The sequence below is a fragment of the Mchenga conophoros genome, linkage group LG3, assembly GCF_057382185.1.
Source record: "Mchenga conophoros isolate Kocher_MC1m ecotype Shallow Benthic linkage group LG3, M_conophoros_male_GT1.1, whole genome shotgun sequence".
Lineage (NCBI taxonomy): Eukaryota > Metazoa > Chordata > Actinopteri > Cichliformes > Cichlidae > Mchenga > Mchenga conophoros.
The window spans coordinates 35,705,618-35,716,324 of NC_140528.1; positions in this window are offsets into that span (position 1 = coordinate 35,705,618).

Below are 10,707 nucleotides of genomic sequence, written 5' to 3' on the forward strand. Positions count from 1 at the left end.
TCTTTACAAATCCTACCATGTGAATTCATGGATTTTTTTTTTCACATTCTGTCTCTCACAGTTGAAGTGTACCTCTGGTGCAAATTACTGACCTCTGTCATCATTTTAAGTGGGGGAACTTGCACAATCGGTGGCTGACTAAATACTTTTTTGCCCCACTGTATATCCCAGCTCCCTGGCACATAGCAAACACTTCACCTTGTACAAAAGTAACGACAGCTTAACATAAATTGTATTGTATCTGCTCCTTTTCTTGTTAGGGCCCGAGCACTAAAAGTGCGAAGGCCCTATTGTATCTGCTCCATTTCTTCTTCTTCTTCTTCTTCTTCTTCTTCTTCTTCTTCTTCTTCTTCTTCTTCTTATTATTATTATTATTATTATTATTATTATTATTATTATTATTAGGTCATACCCACAATGGGTATGACCTACATGTATGAAAGTTGGTACACATATCTAACGTTAGGAGACACACAAAAATGTCTGTTATGGCCATGTCCTAAACCCAACAGGAAGTCCGCCATTGGGACGTGAATATGACATTTTGGCTCTAATTTTGCCATTTCCATGCCTCGAACTTTTTCGAACTCCTCCTTGGAAATTGGTTGTATAAGCTTCATATTTGGTCAGTTTCAACTACACACCTGGGCCATGTTAAATTGCGGAGCTTTTGAGTTTTCACAATATGGTGAGGCCGTGGCGCCATGGCGAATTTCGATGACTCGCCATGAAAATCTTATTGCCTCTCATTCTGTCATACTTTACCAAATTTACCACCATCCCAGCCTTGCTATAATGGTCCAGTTGATTCACCTTTTATTGTTTATTTTATTTTCACTTGCTGAATACGGGACAGACTTGACTGGGGGAAAGAAGGGGAGAAAGAAAGAGGGAAAGAGAAACAGCTGAGAAGAGGGACGGGGGAGAAGGGCAAAAAACAAAAACCAACAGAACGGGCAGAAAAAAAAAGAGAGAAAAAAAATGCATCTATCGATCACCTGGATCACCTGCTGAGAAAGAAAAAAGAAAACAAGCAGAAGCGAACAAGAGTAATAGAATAAACAACATCACAATGATATATGGGAATATGACAGTAAATACTAAATATTAAACATTATTGTGCAGCACATAAGATCAACAGAACACAGTGTGCTTTGAGGTAGGAGCCAAAAAGGGTGTAGTTTGTGTGTGTGATCACCCGTGTGTACACCTGTGAGCATGGACGCGCTTGTTTTTTTAAAAGGTTCCTTCATGTAATGATCTGCTAGAGGGTGTGGGGGGGCCACAGCCCCGTCCTCCAGGGCATGAAGCAGGTATAGAGGAGATCAAAACTCCAGACATCCAGAGGCCCCCAGAACACAAGAGAGACCAAGGAAGACCAACAGAGGGGCAGCCACGCCACTGTCCCGGAAAGAGCTGAGGAGAGTCCCAGATGAGGGCTCACTCAGCAGCCGCGGAGCAGAAGCCAGGGGGAGTTGCAGTGACGCGCCCGTGAGCTCCGCCGGCAGCCAGCTGTGCCTGAGTGACCGAGCCCCAGGCCGAGAGGCCGGGGGCACCACACCTCCGAAGTGGCCCGAGCAAGCCCCAGGCTCCAGGCCCCGATAAGCAGCCGCCAAGGAGTGAGCCGGTGTGTACCTGGACGCCCATCCCCGGACACAAAGAACCACCAACGCAACCACCAGTGCAGCAGCGCCTCCTGGCCCCACAGAGCCCGGGACAGTCCACCCAACCCCACCACAGAGAAAACTGCACCCACCCCACCATCCACTCATCTTCCAGACTACATAAGACAATAGACGCCCAGGCTGAGATCTTCCTCCACCTCTCCTGTATCTCCCCCTCCTGGAGAGAGAGTTCCTGAAGAGAGGAAAGCTCCTGCAAGATGTGACAACCTCCCCCACCAGTTGAAGAGCCCCCGAGGTGGCTCGACGCACCGGCGGCACCCTGCTCCAGGGCTGGGCCCCCATGCACCCGCCCGCCCACAACCCCGGCAACACACCAACCAGGACCCAAGCCCCCGAGGCCCGGCCAGGGCCCAAGCCCAGAGACGGAGCGCCCCCAGAACCTCACGCCCATCCCAGACCCACCCAGGGGCAGCCAGGCTACCAGGTCAGTAACCCACGTCCGTCAGCACAGACCCTCCCCTAGCCCCGCTGCACGCAGCCACGAGGAAACAGTCACCTGAGAACCAACAGAGCCTCTAACCGGACATGACCGCTACCCCGGGTTGAGCCCCCCAAGGAAGATGCCTCCGGGGAACCCCCCGACGCCCTAGGCCTGTCCCTACCCCCACACCAATCACAACAGTGAAGGCGGGACCAAACTATGACCCCCCCACCCCCACTAGGTGATGGAGCTGATCAAAGGAGCCCAGAGCAATTGATCTGATGTGGTGGCAGAGGCTGTGTCAAGACTAATGTAATCTAATAGATAATTTCTATATTGGTTAGAATTAAGATTATTTTTATTTTTCCAGTTCATGTTAGCTGGTGCTTAAATGCATAAATTACATCAATGTTACATTACGGATGTGCTGGTTTTAGGTGTTTGGCGTGGCTCGGCGCGCAGGGGTGCGAGGGCCCTCATAACGCTGCTTGCAGCTTTAATTGTTGTTGTCTTCTTTATGTGCTTTCTGCGGTTTAATTCCTGTTTTGTGCTTTGCAAATCAGCAGCTATTTGCTTAAATGGTGCATCAGTGTAGGTAGGTATGCAAAAAGATAGGAAATAGGGAGAGGAGATAAACAACGTGATACAGCACTTTTGTAATTCCAACTCAGCCACTACTGAGTAAATCCAGTGAGACTTTTGTAGTTAGACTATCTCAATTACTCTGCTACAACCAGCATGATTTACATTTGTTTTTAAGGTCAAACAACCTAATTTCAGTGAAAAGCTTTTTTTCATTCAAATAAAAAATTTCCACGCACATTGTTACATAAATTTTATTATTAGCAACTGTACTTTACTTTAGTTAAAATAAATTACACATAGCAATTCCACTTTGATATTAACATTGTTTAATACAAAACCAATGTTCAAAATAGGCCCACTTCAAAAAACTTCAAAGAAAAAATACGTCCATACAAAAAACATTTCCTCTTGAACTTGATTCCAGCTCTGTACTACTGTGGGCTTTACCTTTGGGCTAGCTTTTAGACACTCCAGCTCCAGAAATATCTTTTTAAACACCTCAAATGTGTTTTTCAGTTCTTTGACGTAGCTGAGGTTGAGTGCATAGATTAGCCCTATGAGCAAGACCCAGGCTCTGGGAATATCCGCATGTTTCAGGACTCAGACTTGTTCCTTTTGAAACATTCTCATAAGATATTTAAGTTATACCCACTTAATACTGCTATATTTTTAAGTGAAGGGAAAATGTTTATGTACAGCTGATACATATTTAAGTTCAGCCAATTTTTCTTATTTTGATTTTGAACAACTTCTTAAAATAAGACTTCAACTCATTTTTATCAAAATGTTAAAAATTCTCCTAATTTTACACTTTCCTTACTAACGCTTTGGATATTTCTTTAGAGTTAAGAGACATACATTAAAACAGTAAAAAATAAAATAAAATATGGAAGCATGTTAGTTTATCAGCCTTCTTTTGTTTTGTGTAGCTCCATTTCTTACTTAACAACATGATTTCACATTTGTTTGTTTCTTTAGCTTAACTCAAGTGAACTAGAGATCATTAAATTAACAACTACAGTCCTGATAATTTCATTTTTTTTTCTTCTCTTAAACTTGTATGGTGTAGATCATTTGAGCTTATTTTTCTATTATCTATCAAATGAATGAGTCTTTCTGGGTTATACACTAACTGGTCTTACTGCTGTGAATCAGGTGACATCGCTACAGATCCATGAAATTAAAGCTACTTTTACACTAAAGTTTTTTTATTTGTTTTGTTTTTTCTTTCTATGCAAGTTTGAGGTCCGTGTTATAATCAGAGGTATTCACATGTAAAAGGCCTGAATGTGACTTCCACAATCTAAAAAAGAGCAGCTGTAGTGGAAACAGGAAGGTTTATCACCTCACATGATAAGAGACCTGACTGAAAACTCCAGAAAAAGATATATTTAGCTAAACTGGTATTAGGAAGTAAGTTATACGATAGTGAATATTATATAATTATATTCAACAACAGTAAAAGGTTCAATCCCAATGTCCCTACTCAGATATGGAAGCTCAAAGGTGTCTCAGAGTGAAACTGAAGGATTACACATGGTTAAAATGATTCTAATTCAGTGAGTATACACGTTTCATATCGGTATAGTCTATAACTATATTATTTTCTGTAGCCCACATAATTTCAGTTACATAAAACATGTGAATTTCCTTTTGTATACTGTATAGCCTGAATAATAAATACATATGTACCTTAATGAGTATAAAATCCTGACAACATGGGGCAGTTCATTTACAAACACAAGTCTAACTTAAGTTTCACACTGGTCTGCTTGCATTTATGCAAAATGTCAGAAATCTGCACTGTCATAACAAAAATTAAAGGGTTACTTTGAGGTCCAAAATATAATTGACCATTTCTGACCACCTTTGATTTTACCTTTATTTTTTGATGTTTTGCCTTGTTTTGTATCATTCTTTTCAGTACAATCTCACACTTATTTTTTCATTGACATACTGTATTAACACAATGAAACCATATAAAAAACACAAAATTCAAGGAGTAGTACATTTTTTTACTGTAAAAACCAAAGACATATTTAGAAAAAAATTACAAGTTGAAATGCAAATATAAATTGTAAATTTTGAAAACTTGTGCACAAATTTTGTAAACAACAAAGTTCGGAGTAAAAATACAATGATGCCAGAAAAGAGTATTGCACTTAGTGTTATTGCACTTAGTGTTATAACACTTAGTGTTATTGTGTGGATGTGTGTGTTTGATCAGTTGGAGACTTTGTTGTGGAGTCTGACAGCAGTGGAGATGAAAGACCTGTGAAATCTCTCCGTCCCACACCGTGGGTGCCGCAGCCACTGAAGGAGCTGCTCAGTGCTGTCACAGTCTGCTGCATGGGGTGGGAGATGTTGTTCAACAGGGATGACAGCTTAGCCACCATTCTCCTGTCACTCATGACCTCCACTGGGTCCAGAGGGCATCCTAGAACAGAACTGGCCCTTCAGATCAGCCTGTTCAGTCTCTGCCTGTCCCCGGCTGAGATGCTGCCGCCCCAGCAGACCACACCATAAAAGATAGCAGAAGCCACCACAGAGTCATAGAAGGTCTTCAGGAGTGGGCCCTCCACTCCAAACGACCTGAGTCTCCACAGCAGGTACAGCCTGCTCTGCCCTTTCCTGTAGAGGGCGTCTGAGTTATGAGTCCAGTCCAGTCTATTGTTCAGATGAACACCAAGGTACCTGTAGCTGTCCACAGTCTCAATGTCCATACCTTGGATGTTCAGTGGTTGCAGTGGAGGATGTTTGTGCCTGCGGAAGTCTACCACCAGCTACTTGGTTTTACTGGTGTTAATCTGGAGGTAGTTCAGCTGGCACCAGTCCACAAAGTCTTGGGTCAGTCCTCTGTACTCTTTGTCATCCCCATTCCCCACATTCACATACTGGTGATGGCAAGCTACATTGTAGCCACAGCCACCCTGGGGCGCACTGACAGAGGCGAGGCTGCCATTACAGTGTTTTGTTTTTTGTTTTTTTATCATAATTCTGGATTTAGTGGCCTGTCATTAAAATCTAAAAACTGGTGTATACTTTGAAGGTTGAATTTTCAACACAAGCTGAAATAGAGACTCAGTGTGGCTGCAGCTTAATGCTATGTCAGCTTAAATCAGTCATGTGATTTGGAAGTGCGGTGTGTCTGTGGACCCAAGAGAGTTAATAACACTCACCTTCATTCCATTTCCAGAATGCAGCAACCAACCACACAAAGTAGAGTTCATTGTACTCTAACTAGCGTTACATCCTTTTAATCCTTTTTTTATGGAGTGAACCACCACTCACAACCACTAGCACTTTATATAGCCTCTGTGGAAATTATCCACACCCTCACTTATCTTAACTGCACTACTGTATAGCTCTGTGTAAATAATCATTCTGTACATACGATAATTTTTAATCCTACAACTGTTTACAACTTGCATAGTTCCCATTTCTGTATAGCTGTATATCTCAGATTCCTGTAAAGTTATTTATTTCATATTCTGTATAGTTTTTCATATTTATATCCTGTTCATAGCCTGTACATAGCTTGTACTCACTACAGCCTGTACATACTTAGTTATAGAATATTCACAACATACTTCATACCGTGTACATTATAACATAATAGACCCATTTCTGTAATATACTTACATATCTATACTATTGCTAATATATATTGTAATATATCTATATCACTAAAGCACTTCTGGATGGATGCAAACTGCATTTCGTTGCCCTGTACCTGTGCATGTGCAACGACAATAAAGTTGAATTCTATTCTATTCTATTCTATTCTATTCTATTCTAATGTAACTCTGAGGTTTAAAGTAATAGTAGTTAAAATTGAGTGTTAAAAAGGTGTGTTTCTATATCTTCTTGAGGTTTTACGATGGAGCCATTATCTCTTGACCTCTTAACTCTGAACTTCTACAGTGCCTATGACAGTAATAGAGTAAATTCACAGACTCCAGCCCCAGCATCACATGTTCTGACCAAGGCTGAAGAGAAGACATTTCTGAACATTTTGCTTACTGAAATGTATTGTTTGCAGCCAAATCCTGTATCGTTAAAAAAACGAAAGAAAAGAAAGCTTGCATAAAAATATTCAGTAATTTTCTTGCTAACTCAAATATACCTAAAACAATGTTTAGATCATGAAACGTAAGCATAAAGTCATCACTGCTTCACTGCTTGAAGCCTGAAACCTACCCCCCACAAAAACCGAGCAAACAGCAGTAGCAGATGTGCTGACTGGGACCTACAGGTTAAAATTTAGATCCCTTGAGAGTTTTGTGCACACGGTTTAAGTAAACATGAAAAAGACTGAGGTTTTAAGTTAATTTTGGCATTAACTATTAATAACTGCACAATTTAATTTTATTGAATCTCCACACAGGATATATTTGCGAAAGTGGAATATGGGGGAAAGCAAAAGTAAGTCAAAGTTCCACAAAGTGATGAATGGAGGACATGCATATTGTACTGAAGGAAAGAGTGATGAGCATGCTGATATTTGCATTGACCAGCTCACCTATATCAGACTCTTTGAGAAACAATATTCTAATAAAAGCAACAGCATTTTTCCATATTGTTACATGTTCTAGAAAATGTTTTGAAATTGTGGTACACAGTTCAAAATAAAGGTTTTTCAGAAAAACATTGCATCTTTTTAATAAATATTTATTTATTAAAGTTCTTAAAGTTCAGAACAGTAAAATTTACACTGTTTAGAAATAATTAAAAGATAACTCTTGCGTAGTTAAAATAAAATACTCTATGAGAGTTAATATATAAACTCTTAACATCTAGTTAGCATTAATAGGATGTTAAATTATCAACTCCAGATTTGGTATTTAACACTAAATCTTCTTGATGCATGCTCAATTATCCAGGTAAGTAAACCTCCAAACGTTGATTCTGTTCTTGCTTGAAAATATCTTAAAAGTTTATTTTATGACCCAGAAAGAGTAATATTTCCTCTGCCATTGCTGCACTTGACAAATAGTTTTATCAAAAACAAAAAAGAAGTATAATGATTTAATTAATAAAGTGTCATGATCCTGGGTCTTTTGACCCAGCGTTTTAAGTTTGAGTTTATTTTGTTCATTAGGTTATCTAAGTTCATTTGGTTATTAGACTCCTTGTGTTTTCTTCCCCTGTATTTAAGCTTCCCCTCACCCTTCGTGTTTCATGCTGCGCGTCTTATGTTATCAAGTTTGTATTATCATGTCTGTCTCATGTTTCCTGTTTTATTTTGAAGGAGTCGTGTGTTCTTTGTTCATTGTATTTAGTTTCACTTCCCTTGTCCTGTCATTAGGCTCATGTCAGTCAGCTGTTCCTCCATGTGTTCCCACTTCCCCTAATCACCTCCTGTGTATTTAAGTCCTCTGTTTTCAGTGTGTGATTGTCAGGTCGTCTGTTGTCCATGCCATGCCATGCTTCCAAGTTTCTTGTCTAGGTTTTTCTTATTGTTTGTTTAGATTCCCCAGTTTAGGTTTGTGTTAATTTTGCTTCAGTTTGCCTTGCCCTTTGTTTGTACCTTTTCTACCAGCCATATTAAACGGCTCATATTAAACGGGAACTGGAATTGGCCGGGCTGCGGAATGAATTCTGGGATTTGACTCTTAAAATGTAATAAATAAAAAGTTATTTTAAAAAAAATCTTAAAATGTTATTCTACAGAGTTTGCAGCAATTTAATTTGTTTATTTTTTTTAGCTGATAGTCTGTGGGACCCAGGAAGACTGTATACCTGCATCTCTACCAGTTTCTGTGCACTCCAGCCTCTTCTGTTCCATGTGAGAGGATTTTCTCTCAGGCAGGAGAAATCATGTCCAAGAAAAGAAACCGACTCGGGGATCGCACAGTGGAACAAGTTCTCTTCTTAAATAAAAACCAAACACTATGACCTTAAATCCATCATGTGTTTCTTTACAAGTTCAGAAGCATTTTCCCTCTTCAGTTCACAATCAATTCTACCCACAGGTCAAAAATAGGAAATTGGCCTAATATAATATTACTTATAAACATACCTTTCCAGCTGTCCAGTGATTAATTGCATAAGTACATGGAGGCAGGACCTCACAGCAGATGCAGATGCAGATCCATAATGTGTTGTACATTATTATATGTAAATTAATGTATTTATATATTGTATTTACCAACATCAAGAAGTCACACACAAAGAAAGACCACACCATGTTACACCTTGAAATAAGGAAAGTTTATTGATCAAATGTATTCATTAACCCTTTAAAGCCGGTCGGAGTGGGCACGCTCTGTTTTGCATAACTATTTTTAAATCCAGGTAGAACTGGAACCATGTAAGCTAGCGCAATAATTTGTTTTGCATATGAAAACGGAGGACTTGGACTTACATCTTATGGCATCAGCTTGCCCTAGGTCATGGTTTCCTTCCACATATAGCTTTGCAAAAACTGCATAAAAAGCGCTTGCAGCAACAAAAATATAATATTCCAGAAACACGCTTTGCCGATCCGATCAGCTGTTCGTAACACTTCCTACGTTGAAATAGACGTCAGCGCAAACTATCGCATGTCCACCATGACCTGCCCGAAACCAGAAGTGACGTCATTTTGCGGAAATGTAGTTTTTTTTAATTTCAGAAGCCTATACTGGTGGTTTTTAAAAGTTATCTTTGACTTTATGACTTTCTGTAACATTTCTGGGATACTTAGAACTCAAATTGCACTGCTGGAAATAGTTTTTCCTGCAGTATATAAAAGTTGGTGTATTTCAAAAATAAAACTATGAAGACACTCAAAATAAATTTCCTGTGGTAGGAAACTATTTTGTGCAACTTTTTTGTATTTACAGTTTTGAGGGATAAGCCTCTTAAATTTCTCTAACTACAAATATATGTTAAAAAAAACAAAAACGATTTTCATATTTTTTGTAGTTTATTGCACTTTTGTGCAATTTATGTTGTTACTATGCACTTAATGCATATATATTGTTAAAATTTGGGTTATAATGGGTGTATTGATGTATAGCAACTTGAAATGCTCCCAAAAATGGCACTACAGCATGTAAAAATATAATATCTGGCAGACTTGGTTCTATGGTAGGTCTTAAAGGGTTAAACAAATAGACATATTTTTTTTTACCCATAAAAATACATGTTCAAAATAACACAAGGTTTGCCCAGTATCAGACAGAATTGTGAAGGACGGGGCTGTGGCTCCCCACACTCCCTAGCAGATCATTACATGGAGAAACCTTTGGAATACAAGCATGCTGATCCACACAGGTATGCACACAGGTGTACACATGGGTATTCACAGACGCGGACTACAGCTTTCTTGGCTGCTGCCTCAAAGCACATTGTGCGCTGTCTATCTTGCGTGCTGCACAATATCGCTTATTATTTAGTAACTATTGATATCGACGGCTAGCTAGTTTATTGTGATGGTGCTTTTTTTTTTCTTATTATGTTGCTCTTTGTTGTTTGCTGCTTCCTCTGTTTTTTTTCTCCATACAGGTGACCCAGGAGTTTTGTTTTTTTTGTTTGTTTGTTTTTTTTCTCTCTTCCCCCCCTTCTCACCGTCTCTTCTCCCCTTTGGTTTTCTTTCTCTCCCTCTCTTTCTTTCATTCTTTCCCCCTGTCCTATCCCCCAGTCATGTCTGTCCCGTTTGTAGCAACTGAAAATAAAATAAATTCATAATTATAATAAAGGTCAATCAAATGGACCAATATGGCAAGGCCATGATGATCCACTTGGTAAAATAAATCTGCTTGGCATCTTTCTTGGCCTTAAGACAACAATTCTGATGGCTAAAGATCCAAACGGGACACAAAAAAAAAGCACCACCAGCTCCTTGGTCTTGATGCCAGATTCTTCACTTTGTCCATGTAGGCCGCCTCATCGTTGTTGGAGAATACAGGAGAAATCTGCTCTCTCTTTCTAGTCCCTGTCAGTACTCTTGCTGCAGCATTTTGGATTAACTGAAGGCTTTTCGGGGAGTTTTTAGGACATCCTGATAATTACAGTAATTACAATGCATTT